General features: G+C 47.8%; 1 pseudogene; it reads left to right on the top strand.

The window, feature by feature from the left end:
* The first annotated feature begins 13011 nt into the window (after positions 1 to 13011).
* Positions 13012 to 15622, top strand: LOC149356773 (uncharacterized; annotated as a pseudogene).
* Positions 15623 to 15875: the final 253 nt, after the last annotated feature.

Below are 15875 nucleotides of genomic sequence, written 5' to 3'. Positions count from 1 at the left end.
GAGGTAGGCCTCAAGAATGCTTGCCTGATTTTGAAACCTCGCTAGAACTTGCGGGTGCGCAACGCCGAATGCACAGATACATACGTCATCCGCAAAGATTGAGGGTTGGGCCGAGTGTGGTAGTAAGTCGACAACCCCAGCAAGTGCACAATTCCAGAGCATTGGGCATAACACTGCACCCTCTGGGACTCTACGGGAAGCGAAATGCGAAGATTTTGGGTCAACCTCCGTCTACTCGAAGGCAAATGTTTTGGATAAATAACTGCGTGTGGAGCAGAATACGCGATCACCAAGATCGGCAGCTTCCAGACCGTCCAATATGGTCTGTGAAGTTACGTTGTCATATGGGCCTTTTATATCCAAGAACAATGTCGCTGTCAAGCGCTTGAACTGTTTATGGCGTTAGATGGATGACGCCATGTCGACCACGTTGTTAACTGAATAGCACCCGCGTTGAAGCCCGAACATTATAGCCGGATATATACTGTAGCGCTCCAGGTACCACTCAGTATGTGTAAGCACGTGCCATCCTTTATAGTACTTTTCCGACGCAGCCAGCTAGTGGAGTTAGACGGTATGATGTCAGGTCAAGACGCGATTTGCCTGGTTTCAGGAGCGGCACTAGATTACTGGACTTCTACTCGTCTGAACTGTACCCTCGTTCCATGATGTGTTGAAATATTCCAAAAGAACGCGTCTGGCTTCTTGTCCAAGGTTTACAAGTGTAGAGTATGGCACGCCGTCGGGTCCCGACGATGATGAACGTCTGCAACAAGTAAGCGAGGCGTCACGTTCTTCCGCAGAGAAGGGAAGGTCCATCCGTGAATCCTGAGAAGCGGAAACATCGCTATGGGCCTGCTACCTTATCGGAGAAATCTTCGGCTACCTTGACCTCGCCACGTCGTTGGTAGAGTGCGATAGACTTGAATGGGTGCCGCGGTTGTGGGGATGTTCGAAGGCAACGAAAGACAATCGAGATGCATGACAAAGGCTTCCGAGAATAAAGTCTTCCGCAGAATCACAGCCAACGGTATGCCTGGCGGGATAGAATTGTGCGCTGAATTTTTTTTTGCAAGTGCCTCGCATCTCTGAGGTCGAGGCACACTTTGTACGTCGGTATCTACGCTCCGCTTACCGTCGCAGTGATCGAAAGCTTGTTTTCCGTGTCACACTCTGTGTACTTTGGCACGTGGATGAAGGAGCACATCGCGTTTCACATGGCCTCCTTAATTTTCTCTCACAAACCGGCGGAGAAGCCTTCTCTGCAAGCATCTTGCATAAGTGCTTTGAACCCTGACCAATCGATGCGTTGCATATGTCTGTCAGAGGGGGATGCGGAAAAGCCATTAAAGGCCGACTAGACCGGAAGTTTACTTCGGCTAATTTTACTTTCTGTGAAGCGTGCACGTTGTGAACAATGTGCATTTTTAATATTACGGCTGTGCAGCATCTAGCATTTTGTGTTAGAAGCGCTCAAAAACCTCCGCAGACGACGCAGTACCCAAGCGGTTTGTTGGACAACTAAGAGGCCAGACCAGAAATGACGCACATTTAAGACGCCGGCGTCGCGGTTTCAGGCATTTTTAAGTGAGCACATTGAGCGAGCACTCCAAAGCGCCCCTTATAGTCCCTTTACCTTGTGCGTTTCTCTCTTTTTTCGCCGTGAAGCCCGATGGTCTCCAAGAAAAATCAGCTGCTAGGCCGCGTTTCGACGAAGGCGATAGGAATGCGGGGAATGCGGAAAGCACCAGTGTAACCTTTCGGCTGCTGCCATTTACACCTGATCTCGAAAGCTGCTGTCAGCTGATAGGAGTTCAAGTTTTTACGTGACTTCCCCTCTCTTTTTCACGAATCATTAAAATGGTGGGCGACTGACGCTTCTCCCTTGCTAATCCCTTTTGAGGGCCGGGCAGGTCTGCAACATCAGAGCATGTGCTTCTGGTCCGACCGGCAAAGCACGCTGCGAGGCATCTCTAATCGGGCGAATAATGACAACGGGGGAGCGCTGGTTACAATTTAGCTTAGCCGGTTCAGAAGCCAAAAGTGGATGGTTTTGCTTATCGGGAAACGCCCCTTTGACGTCACATTGTTTACACCAGGCAGAGGTCTAAGGAGTGGTCTGTTTCGTCTGGAAGGGAATAAACATGCACGCGTTTATTGCAGGTGCAACTGTGTCCTATGCTCAGTAATGCCATCATGCACCGAGTGTATCTGCAGCCACAAAAGCTTACAGGTCGGACCGAAAATCCTTCAAGACCACACATGCGTTACTGAAAACACCGAATTTCTTACTTCCTCACGCCGCTCATACTTGACGTATAATGCATGAAGCTTCAGCATTGCCATTACCGTTTCCACGACCTGCAGAGGCCTCAACGTGTTGAGTGACGTTATGGTCGAAGGAAGATAACACGTAGTTTTGATTGTATGTTATTCATTAATACGCAGTCGATACAGACACACTGCCTACGGGCAATCTGCGTGGTGGGTGGTCGATTGGGGTACGACAACCACGTTGCTCTGCTCAGCTGTGTGGCTGAAAAAAATAGGAAAATTTTTTGTCTCTGCAATACACGGTCTTGGTTCTATGCAAGTATACATTAATGAACGCAGCGCATAGGTCTTTGTACATTTGTAACCGATATGTGTTTGAAACGAGCTGTGGCTAGTCCGGCCAACGCGCTCAAAGGTAAACCATCCCAAAATCGGCACCGCATTGATACCACGGTCCTCGAAGAGAAAAATATATTCTTACTTTTTCGCACAAATTTTACTTCTGGCATATTCTTTTGTTTTACACATCACTTAATTCTCTCTCTTTTCTGGCATCTAACAGCTTTTATTGATTTACCTCGCGTGTACTACACCTGCTCCCATTTAGCATGCCCTAGCATTCCAGGGGGGAGAAAAATGAGAAGGGAAAGAAGAGGCCAGCGCATTTTTTTATCAAGATAATAACCATATTGCATGCACAGGAAAGCGCACATAGCTTGTTGACACGCGTGGCCACTCAAAAATGCCGACTTGAGACTACAAGCACTTTTTTCTACTTACCTTCCATTTGACTATGCTTGCTTCCTTTCGAACTTTGCACAAGCTGTAATCGAATACTGCCAAGTGAAAAATGCTCACCATCATCGCGGCGCGATCACCTACGCGGACTTTGCGTGAGCAGTTCTCTGCGCCGCTATGGATGAAGGTGTCACGGTTTGCCCTCCCAAACGTCGGTTACATTACACATAAATACACCCGAAAGCAGAAGATTCGATAGCCGTGGCTGTAGCTCTGTTAGTAGAGAACCGGACGCGGAATTTGAATGCCATGGGTTCTGATCCCATCGGCGCCATATGCTTGTTTTAGAGCGCAGCTCTTAGGCGCCCGTTTCTGCATTTCGCAGCGTCGCCGTCGCCGCTGCCGTCGCCGTTGCCGTCGCCGTTGTCCGTTGTAACCAGCAGTGGACACCCTTTAAGCTGCGAAAGCCATGGAGCGGGAGCTTGGAAAGGAGCAAGTGAAAGCGCAACCTCCTCCTCTCCATAGCAACCGGTGCGCCAGTTGGAGGCACAGCTGTGCATAGCAACCATGACGTCACACAGTAGCGGTAGAACGAGCGCGCGCGCGTCGGCGGTGGCAGCTGTATAGCCGCTCCTTCGCCAGACGTCTCGTTTGGAGTCGAGTGATACGCATGGCTCCAAAGCGGCCCAGTGGTTCTGCGCCAAGCGGTTCTGGGAAGCGGCAGCGCATTGACCACAAGGCTTTCGCTAAGCACACTTTAGAATTTCCAAAGTGTGTTCGGCATTTTTTTGAGGAAAGGAAATGCGCAGTATCTGTCTCCCACAGCTGAGAAACCAATAGAGCGGAGGCTTGGAAAGCAGAGGGTAAAATTTGTAAATTGGTTTTTGAGGAAAGGAAATGCGCAGTATCTGTCTCACACATCTCGGTGGACAACTGAATCAGAGCGAAGGCGCATAACAGCCCTCTTGGAACAGTGCACACCTCAATCATTCGTTAACCTACGTGGCGGTACTGACAGAAGTGCGCTGCATGCTTTGGCATTGACAACGTTGTGCCAGAAACGCTGCCACCTGCTAGGGTGGCAGGGTGGGTAGGGACTTTAATGTAGATATAAATAGAAGCGGGAATTTCTTACCACTTATGCGGGAGAACATTTCGCTCCTGTCGCTCGTAACGGCTCCCACAGCTGTGACAACCTCGCGAAATACTTGCGCAGACCTCGTCTTTGAGAACCAGGCATTGGTGCAGCAATTCGAGCATATATCCATCTGTTTCTCCGCCCGCAAAGCTTCCTTCATGACAATCAATAACTGTTAGTGGAGTATTTCTTGAAAAAGAAATATGTGTGAAATATAACAAGTCTGTAATTGTACATGCCTGTGTTGCTCGAATTCTTCGCCTCGATCTAATGAAAAGCTAAAACAGCTGATGAGCTGCGCTCAAATTTCGCATTAGGAAGTAACGTAATCATCGGCAATATTTTCTTCTGCTTTTATTGATCTCCCATTGGTGGAAATTAGAAATGAAAAAAAAATACATTACCTCTGCTCTTTGGTTTCACTGACTGTTGACTTCCGACGTGTATGCCATAATGAGCATCTCTTTCCATCCCCTTGTTTGCTGCACAGCAAATAAAGCACGTTTAAAACTTTTTCAGCGGGTGTTTTTTCCTATTTCAGATGCACGTTATAAAGTTTCATATGTGTTCTGTTTTAAATATCCAGTAGGCATTTAGAAAAATGCTACACGCGCTACCTGCACCAGCGCTATGCACGAGTCGCATTGTCCAAACGCTCCGGACTTGTCCGGACTCCGTCTTAAACAAGCATCACTTCTGGCGGGTGGTAATGGCACCCGGTTTTTTCACTTTCGGGATTGAAGAAGGTGATTTTTGCCTTCCCTTGACGCCTTAATTGCTTGAAACTGGAGCGTAATGCTTTGCGGATAACATACTATTCGGATGTACTATGAAAAAGAAGCCTTTCCATGGTTTTTTTCAGTCAGTAGGCCCTTAATGATCAGATATGTATGGATGTGGTTGCTGCTATGGGTTTCTAAATCCGAAAACCATCGCACGCTGCAGGTAAGGCACCGAGAAACGAAAGCCAGGTCAAGACAGCTGCTGTAAGTCGAACCTCAAATGTAGGTCGAGGGGCTGTCATTTAGACACTGAAGGTCATGGTCAGAGGCGAAGGACGCAAGCTTTTGTTCTCTTAATGTTCCTCCTAACGCCTCCCCACATGGTGTGTTGAGCGCTAAAGTCTCCTATGATAATCCAAGGGCCAAGTGTAACCGGCAGCAAGTCGCTCAGTCATGCGGCGTCATATCGACTTGATGGCGAGATATCTTCACCCACAAACGTAAACATGAGATTACGCCTCTTCACTGCTAAGGAAACGTACTGGTTGTCGTTATTGGCAGTAACCGGATGGAGCACATAACTAAGTTCAAGTCGGATGTAGACGATGACTTTACTTTGTCTTCGGTGCGTGGGAGATGCAACCTCCTCACAGCCTGACAGTGGCAAGATCTTTGGTACATTGGGCTCACAGGCCAGAAGGCTGGGGAAATGATTTACGGAAAAATACTGCTGAATATATTAAATTCTGGACTAAAGTGCGCGGGCATTCCATTGAAAATAGATGCTTCCTTGAATTTCTTTTGAAATGTTTATACTGGGAAAGCTATTGAGCTTGCTACTGTAGAGCCACGAAAACTGCAGTTAGCGCGTCCAGTACTGGTAGTGCATTCTGCGCTGCTGGCATGCGCAGGTTAGACAGCACGGCGCGTCTGACATTCATTAGTGTCGTGAGCATTGCGATCGCCTGTTGTTCTTGGTCATGGTCTAAGCAGCAGTCTAAGCAGCAGGCGCAGAACAATGGGATCGCGACGGTTTTCCTGGGCCAGCGGACGTGCAAGGCTTCGGTGGGGATTGCCAGGTCACCTCTCAAGCAGCTTGTCCGGCTTAATCACCCATCGGGCTCAAAGTACGGAAGGTGGAGGAGCAGGAGGACAAGATGCAAGATTGCTCGATGCCTCCCTAGCAAAAGTAACTGCTTTCTTAGAGGACGTTCGGCGACGCGAACGACGTCATCGCACCTTAGAGGTAGCCTCGTCTGCGTAGAATGATCTCACACCATTTGCTTCAGCACTGCCCCTTCCTTCTTTAGGCGGGTTGCAAACTTTTGAGAACGATTCGTCAGGGCCACGGCAGTTGGCGCACTTCAGGGCAGTCGCGTGGCAAACGTCGACACTATGTGACTTGGAGCATCTAGACCTCAAGATAGTGCTATTTCAGACGCTACTCACGTGCTCTATCCTCATGCTCTTCCTGCACTGAAGTTGCTTGGGCAGGAAAGGTCGAAGCGGGTGTCGAAAATTCCCAGCTTTTACATACGATGGTATGCAGTCGCCCTAGAAGGTCAGCCTGGTGCAGTTAGGTGTGCCAAGGCGCTGAACTTGCAGAGTTGAAACGCTGTTGCACGCAGGCTTGACTAAGATAGGTAAATCGGCGTCAGAGAGGTCCAAGTCAACGTTGTAAATGACGCTTGCCGTAGTGCCACTGCTTTGGAGGATATGGGAGCGTACGTTGATATCGTCGAGTTTGCTGATGCCAGTGAAACAATACAGTGGGTTCAGCTCCGCGACATCAATGGCGTTTACGTTTTTGTAGGGGTTGACTCTGACGTCTTCAATCCCTCCAGGAACGAGGCCTTCAAGAAACGTAAACGTCGTTTAACTGTTCAGGAGGTTCAGGTGGTCGGTTGGCGCCTACGGCACAAACAAGACGGTATAGGTCGGTGGACGTCACGCCATGGTGATCGTAGACGGACTTGATGAGGAAGAGTCTTCACGCCGGCGCAGCCTTCGCTTGGCCCTCTTGCTAAGGACCCGTACGAACCGATCGTAGGTCGAAGAGTCATCACTAAGGTGATGACTCACAAGGCGTCACTAAGGTGGTAGAGGCTTTTCCTCTGAGCGGCCGCTGCCGACCCACTGGGTCCCAATGAACCTTTCCATGGGGCGTTTCTAGTGAGCTTCCACGTCCATCGCCGGGTGAAAAGGGGAGCGGCGCTTCCCTAGTTCTGGCACTAATTGCAAAAAAGCGCACAGACGTGAACGCAGCGTTCCAGTAACAACAACGTGTTCGTCTTCCTCGAATGAGAAAAACTTTGTGCATACTGTCTCCAATACTTTGTGAGTTCAGAGCCACCTACTTTAAACTACCGCTACCATGTTGTACTGAAGAACACCGTTATTTATTGAATTCCGATACCCTGATAGCCCACAGGGTATTAGTGAGGGGTGTGGTAGAGAGAAAATAAATTGGTTACAGACGAGAATAGCATAGAAAAAATAAATTCGTTACACCAGAGCCTCTTATTCACAGAGCTATTCCCCACGCACATCATGTATTGTTGTCCGAAATAAATAAATAGCGCATACAACAAAAAATAAATTTTACACGTGACTGGGACAAAATGAAACAAAACTGGAAGAAATACATCAGCCGAGAAACCGAAACACGAGAGTAAATACATATACCGAAAAGAGAAAAATTCCCAAAATGAAAACTCAATGCAAATTGCGATAAACATCAAAAATATGAATCAGAAAAATAATATTGCAAATACTAAGATTATTAACATCGCAATTGTTGAACACATATCTGGTCTTGATGCAGAAGGCTATAAATATGCATGGCTGCAACAAAATGAAATACAGAGAAAAAATTGCAGCAGTTCAATCCTCCGGAACCGAGTTTGACGTACCGAAAGGTACATTAGCATTATTAAGCATGGTTTATCTTTGGTACATCTTTTCTTGTTTCTTAATTACACCAACCACCTCACAGCCGCTTATTCGTCTTGACTGACTGGCTCGATGGAGACAAATCGATGGTCGGGTTCATGCCAAAGACTATAAGATCAAGACGCCGTTACCACGGCCTGACGAAGGAAACATGGCTGCACACGTAGAAGGATTCTTAAGCGCGCTCTCCTTCCTCCATAGCGTCTGACTAACTCAAGCTCACAGCTCTGGTCATATACGAGGTCTGTTAGAAAAGTATCCGACTTTATATTTTTTTGCGAACACCTGACGGATATGAAACAAGCGCGCTTACAGCAGCTGACGTTGAACCCTCGTGCGCATGCACGAATTTTTTTTCCGCCTGCCGATAGCGTCAGTCGCTGGGAAGTAGCGTTTGAGTGAGGCAGTGTGGAGTGCCCTCGTCGGTTTTTTGTTGCAAGGAAAATGGCGGAGCGACAGGAGCAGCACTACTACCTCAAATTTTTCCAGAAACTTCGCGATAGCCAAGTGGAAACCATTCGAAATGTTCAGACGGCTTTCGGTGATGATGCTATGAGCAGCACACAGATTAAGCAGTGGTGCAACTGGTTTAAAGACGGCCGCACATCTGTGGAGAGAGAGCCACGCTCCGGTCGGCCATCAACATGCCGAAATGACCAGGTAATTGCCAAAGTGAACGCTGTGGTGATGCGGGACTGATGTGTGACTATCCGAGAAATTGCGGAAGAGGTGGACATCAGCAATTTTTCTGCACATTCCACTATCACCGAAGATTTGGCCATGGAGAGAGTTGCGGCGAAATTCGTGCCGAAGCTGCTGACGGTGGAGAAAAAGCAGCTTCGTGTTGAAGTCTCACAGGAGATGCTGGATTCCACGAACAGTTACCCTGACTTCACCGACGCCGTAATCACTAGTGACGAGTCTTGGGTGTACGGGTACGACCCGGAAACCAAATCCCAGTCGTCACAGAGGACGCATTCCACGTCACCAAGACCAAAGAAGGCCCGCCAAGTGCGCAGCAGTGTCAAAGTGATGCTGACTGCTTTTTTGGCTCCCTCTGTGTGTCACACCACGAGTACGCACCCCACAGGATCAAAGAATGACTAAAGAGTACTACAGGGATGTCCTCCATCGCCTACGTGGTGCTGTGCGGTGCAAGAGACCGGAATTGAGGTCAACAAGAAATTGGCGCATCCCTCGCGGCATTGCTCCTGCACATTCCTCGCATTTGATTCAGACTTTTCTGGCGAAAAACCAGACTCCTGTAGTTCAACAGGCTCCTTACTCTCCTGATATGTCCCCCTACGACTTCTGGCTGTTTCCTAAAATCAAGAGGACATTGAAAGGAGCGCGATTTCATAAAAGAAAGGACATTATGGCTGCAACGACAGCAGAGCTAAATTCAATTTCGAAAAGTGCATTTTCGGAATACTTCCAACAATGGCAGCACCGCTGGGAGATGTATATGAAGTCCCAAGGAGACTACTTTGAAGGTGATTAGGTTTCTAACGCTCCAGTTATGCCAGTTTTTTTTCTTCGGCCAAACGTCGGATACTTTTCTAACAGACCTCGTATACCTAATACCTGACGTCCCAACTGTGAATTGAATCACGTGAGACGTGATTGCTACGTGGCTTTCTTACTGGCTCTGCCGACAACTTGCAAGGGGAAAAGTCAATGTGAAATTTCAAGATCAAAGTCCAAGGTCAAAGGTCAATGTCAAACGTGAAATGCCAAGGTCAGAGGTCAAGGTTGGAGGTTGGAGTTCAAGGTCACAAGTGGTCCACTAAACGGACCGCACATGGGTAGGTATATGCGCATGGCAACACTAGCCTTGACTTATCTTAAGGTCGTTTCAAGAATATTCGAAGGCTCACGGCGAAATACGTCCAAGATATAGTAGTGCAGCTTTCACTACAAAATTGAAACAAATTGAAACACTGCTATCATAAGCAATATATATATGCAGAATTTCCTCTCAAATTCGTCGATTTCATTCTCGAGTGCAATTTGTGGTGGCAGATGGTTCCACTCCGACGATGTCTTTGGAATGAAGGAATCTATGCAGGATGTTGGTCAAATATTTAGGATTCGACCCCCTAAACATTTGACTAGCACTGTTCCCACTTGGAGTTATTGATCAATTCGCTCTCGCCCTACCATAAGCTTGCCGTCCCGGTTAGCTCCGTTGGTAGTGCGACTGCTCCAGTGTGAAGTGGTCCCGGGTTCCAACCCCGGACCAGCACGAAATTTTCTTTAACTACGAAGTTTCTCTGGAAGCTGTATAGGTTTCCATAGTAGCCGTATGGTTGCGTTTCGGTAGATGGCAATAAGTAATTTGCTCCCTTATTGCATGTGAGATGTTGTACGGCACCAGGGAACGCCAACATTGCGTGAGTGACCAGTGCGGGATGAAACATATGTTGGTGGTGTGCATCAGTGCATATTTAAAAATTGAATTCATGCTGTAAATTTTGAAAAGAAAAAACAGACGCATGCGTGATACTTTTTATGCGCAGAGTATACAATCATACTTACGGGTGATAAACCTGCTGCTCGCTTCTGCACTGCTTCGAAGGAGTCAATAAGAAAGTTAGTGAAAGGGTCCCATACTGAGTTAGCATATTCTAATTCGCAATGGACAAGTGACCAGTACAAAAGAGCTTCATAGATGCCGGAGCTAATTCAAAATTATGTTTCAGATATCGAAGCATGCGTCTAGTTGACGAGATGACAGAAGTGGCGTGTGCCTTCCAAGTTAGGTTTGACGTTTTGAATGACGCAGAGATATCTGTGTGATGCTACGGGTGTCAGCAGAAAATGAGAAATAGTGTACGGAACGGGACACGAATTGCTGCGACTCGAAAAGCGAATGACTTCGCATTTATTCTTGCCGTCATTTGACATTGTTGTGTTCGAGATAATTGTTAGGTCTGCGCGGAGCATTGCAACGTCATTAGGACCATTAATTTCACTACAAATCACGCGGTTGTCCGCGGAGAGTCCTACTGAAGATGTTGCATATCCTTAATATACATGAGGAACAGCAACGAACCGATGGTAGAACCTTGTGGAACGCCGGAGCTCACCGGAACCGCCGGTTAGGTAAAGCCGTAACCTGCACAAATGGAAAGCGGCTAGACAAAAAGCATTCTATCCATAATAGTGGAGGCTTTTGGAACTATTTTTCTTAGAAAGATACGTCAATAGTATAGTGATGTCATGGTGAGCGATAGGGAGCCCGGCGCTGCGATTCGCTGCTAGCATGACGTGACGGCTACACTTCCGATTGATGGACACTTGTCTCCACTGCCGCTCTGCACTCGCCACTGGGTGGACAGAAAGGGAAGGGAACAAGGGGAACGACGCCCCTGCTCAGCCGCCGGCAGTCGGTCCGTGCAACTAGGCGATGCTGTCGTCGCCGGCGTTCAGCAGGCGGTTATTTCTACGCACGACATACTCGAAGGGTTCGAAGCCTATCGTGATGGTGACTAGCAGACGCCATGTTTTGAGATCCGTATCCACGATGCGCTCGCAATGACAGCAGTGAAACGCCGACAGGCCGGTAAGCAGGCGCCGCCACCAAAAGTAAACAAACCTTGTGGCAACGCGTAACAATTTCACGGGCAGAGCTCAGTATCAAACCTGTTTTCTTCATTTTTTTTCAGGCGCGCTTGAGTGTACGATTTGAGGGGGGGGGGGGGGGAATCGCTATAACTACAACGTTACAGAAGCTAGCTCAAAAGTTCTTGCGGTGGGGAAACGATTGATGGAATACCCATCACTGGTCGTCTTAAATTCTCTAGATGGCATTTACTATCCCTTCCGGAAAACATTCGGCAGCTTATTTTAAGGTTTCTTATGAGTGCCAACTGTTGATCTTACTGTCGTATCCCCGAACGAATCCTATACGTATGCCAAAGAGCTACTTTCATAACAATAAGATAATAATGAGAAAAAGAAAAAGTCCAAGTGCGCTTCAACACAAGCGCCTTACGAATGTTTTGCTTATCTTGGTAGGAAACAAGCCTGGGATCGAGTCTACAAGCTATTTTAACAATAAATTACAAGTTTATTCCCAAATAAGCAGCTACAAATCACCGAAAACAATCAAATTTCTTTTGATTCGTGTGTAAACAGACAGTTCATGCAAAATTTGGATCCATAAATGCTAATTTCAGCGAGTCTGGCCACAATTGTTGCCGATCGCTCTGTGCTATTCATTCGGTTATTTGCTCTTGCTTTTTTCTGCTCTTTTTTCCTCGCGCTTGTGCTCGTTTTGCAACCTCTCTTTTTCTTTTTGCGACGACAGGGTTTCAAAGCGGTCCTTTTTGCTTTTTTGTCATTTTTAGCCCGCATATTTATTCTTTCTTGTATGGCTAGTGAAAAAAAGAAAATTGATTTCACCGAGGAAGAAAACAGCATTTTAACGGATCTCGTTGATAAACATAAAGTCGTCATTGAGGATAAGCGGAAGGATGCGGTGTCTGGGCACCAAAAGAAGAAAAAAATGGGAAGAAATAACGGTTGATTGCAACAGCCGGCACGGCGAGCAACCTCGGAACAGCCAACAGCTGCGTAAATGCTGGGAAAATCTGGAAGAAAAGTGGCGGAAGTGCAAGGCCACCGACACGAAGGAGTTGTTCCGTACGAGTGAGCTGCCTTCACATCACATCCATGTCCCGCTGTAATACCCGCCGTGGCGGCTCAGTGGTTAGGGCGCTTGCTACTGAGCCGGAGTACCCGGGTCCGAATCCGGCCAGGTTTTGATGGAGGCAAAATGCTAAAGGCGCCCGTGTGCTGTGCGATGTCAGCGCACGTTAAAGATCCGCAGGTGGCCGAAATTATACTCCGGAGCCCGCCACTACAGCACCTATTTCTATCTTTCTTCATTACTTTCTTCTTTCTTCCATCACGGCGCAGTTGAAGTGTCCACCGAGATGTGAGACAATATTTCCTTGAGTCAAAATTCACTTCTTTCTAGCGTACCCTTATGTTCCAAACAATGCCCTAACAGCAGTGCATTATTTGAGTATGAAGCTACCTTGGAGTGAGGTTGTCAAGACAAGTACATCTAACTAACCCGATAGTGATGACATTTGCTCTTTCATTCCTTCAGGCGGAGGCTCAGCCGTACTGTCCTCGCTGACGGAGGAACTTGAAAGGGTAGGCGCTGTGGCCTCGCATATGTCGGTGCGCAGCGCCGACGCTTTTGACAGAGACCGCAGGCGACACGACGCAACTAACGCAGCCAACGCAGCATCCGTCACCCATTGCACAACAGCAGCTGTGGCTCAGCTGTCGGCGGTGATGCAAGCGCAGCTGGTTGCTGCTGCAAGCGCTGTGGTCAGTGGAACGGAAGGTACGGTTTGCCAACGCATTGCTCGTTATTTGCGCTTTGCAATGTTGTGCACTTGTCACGCCTGGCTGAATAATATGCATTTATCGCCTGTGTTCCCTACCGTTAATATTGACTCGGGGCGAAAAGAGAGTAAGAGTGTTTGACCCTTTACAAATTCTGCACCAGAGTTGAGGAGCGTGCGTGTTTAACGACGCCAAAAAAACGTGAGCAGCACAAACACACTATTTATTTGGAAGCTACCATGTCAAATCCACACCAAGCAGGCATCACTGAGCACTAAATTCTTTAAGTCAGCGCACGCAGAGTCGATTTAGATTCATTGCCAACTGAGCACGGAACAGAATGATTGCATCCAGTCGTAATTCAGGATCAGTATTTTCTGTTGGCTTAATTATGTACCACATAATGGCATTATTTACATGTGCATGAATAATGTATTGACAGAATGAGCGAGTGTGTAGGTGTGCTAAACTAGACCCCTAAACTTTTAACGACTGTCTGACTTGACGACAAATTTCTGTGCGTTTTCCTGAATTATAGTCTAAGCGGACTTGCCTAGCTTCTTGGTTGTCTGTTGTTATTGCCAAAACCTGTGGGGTTTACCTGGGGGAGATAAATCCGTTCTCCCCGTTTAACCGCGGCTGACGCAGTTCAAAACCGCGCGAACCCCACCCCGTGGTCGCGAGCGCTACCGAGCGCACGGCGACCACGGCGGGCCTTGCTCTGCGGGAACAAAGGAACGACACACTGGCTGACACAAACAAGGCATTTATTGCTATAACAACAATAACGCCAGCTAGCAACAAAATACACTGAGGAATCGAGGATGTCCGACTCACCAGCATGGTTAAGCCTGTTTCACATGACAGCGAAAATGCTAGCGAATCCTGTCGCCGCGGCGGAAAAACCTGTTTTGAGTCGTCGCTGCGACGAGCGGCGAGGTTTCAACAAGTTGGAAATTTTCGCTGCGACGCGTCGCTCAATCGCTCAGTCGCTTGCATGTGAACCGGCCTTTACGAGCGAACGTTCGCCCACGGTAGGGCAAAGGGAAAACTCCGAGGCCAGATGGGACGGGTTCGGCTGGAGCAAGTTGCGACCAAGAGGCGCCCGTTGGCGTAGAGCGGAGCCGCGAGCGAAACGTCCACTCGCCTTCCCGGTCCCAAGGAGAAGATATTGATTGATTGATTGATTGATTGATTGATTGATTGATTGATTGATTGATTGATTGATTGATTGATTGATTGATTTACTTATGGGATATTCTTTGGGGGGGGGTACTGGTCCCGACCTATGTTGGCCAGGTGGTGGCATCACTCTTGGGGACCAGGGGGAGGGGATATGGGTTGTAGGGAGGGGGAAGGGAGGGGAGAAGAGAGCCCGTCGCTCCCCGCGAACGCGCAGCAAAACGCCATCCGTGGCGCTGGTGTCGCTGCGACGCGAGCGCCCTCCCCTGTTAGTTAAAGTAACCAAACTGAGAAGAGCGCGTTTCGGGGGAGCTAACTACAGGGAACTAGTGCGTTGCGGGAAAGCGAACGCAGGGGACGAAGGCGTCCCCACAAACCGGACACCGATCTTGTTCTATATCTCTGCCCTATACCATGTTAGTGTAAGTAATGCTCTCCCTTCAGCTCTGCTGGTGAAAATTGCAGGATACTAGTGAACACTGGTCGTGACACGTAGTTCCTATAAAAATGTAAACTGGTTTGAGCTGTTTGATAGGTATGGCCTCATGCGTGTTAATCAACAGGTTACACATTAAAGGCGTATTACATGCTTAAGTAAACAGTGCATTTGCGTTTCAGTCTAGCTTGACAGTAATGTTATCATATGCACAGAAGATAAATAAGCCAGTTTTAGCTGCAGCCATTTGAAGGATATCCATGCATCCCGAGTGCTTAAAAAGATGAATATGGCTAATCATGGTGGGCACAAAATGCTCCACATCTATCATTCTATCATTGCATAGTACCATGTGAGGTTTTCGTGGTCAATGTCACTTATTGCTTTGGCTAACAGAAAACACTGCTCATAGCACCATGCTTTATTATATGGTATTCATGGCAAGGAGTAAAAACAAACAACAAAAAATGGTCATCGCAATATAATCGTTTGCAGAGTGCGATGACCTGCAAGACTTCTTATATGAGGGAGACACGTTTAGCAGCCAGGAGTAGTTTGGATGGACTGTTGCCGCCGCCACGACAATCAACTCCACAACAACCTTAGCAGCCCTCGGTGGCACATTCCACCACTGGCTGCGACATACCACACGCCAGTACAGCCCCTCCCACAAGACTGAACTGACGCCGTACTGCACTTGAAAGGCAGCTGGAAGCGCGCCTTGAAGCAGTGGCGAAGAAAAAAATCATACGCGGAAGGAGCACCTCCTCCGCGTGCGCACGATGCGTGCAGAAAGGAAAGAGCATAAGGCTATAAATGCTAAGAACCTTAAAAATGCACCATCGAAATTTTGCAGCTGTAATGACACTTGCTGCAGAGACAGACGCAATAAATGATTCTTTACAACAAACTGGGCAAAAAAACAAAAGACGAAAAGTAAGGGCACACAATGAGTGCTTTCTTTTCACCTTTGTGCTTTTTTGGCTGTTTGTTCTAATGGATCACTACTAAATCGCTAAATCAGTGTTTCATTGAAAAGTATAGTTCGGGCTGTTTGGTTCATCTGGAG

Source organism: Amblyomma mixtum, chromosome 3 (genome assembly GCF_055824585.1).
Source record: "Amblyomma mixtum isolate Tamu chromosome 3, ASM5582458v1, whole genome shotgun sequence".
In the NCBI taxonomy this organism is placed as follows: domain Eukaryota; kingdom Metazoa; phylum Arthropoda; class Arachnida; order Ixodida; family Ixodidae; genus Amblyomma; species Amblyomma mixtum.
This window is presented reverse-complemented; position numbering and strand designations above follow the sequence as displayed.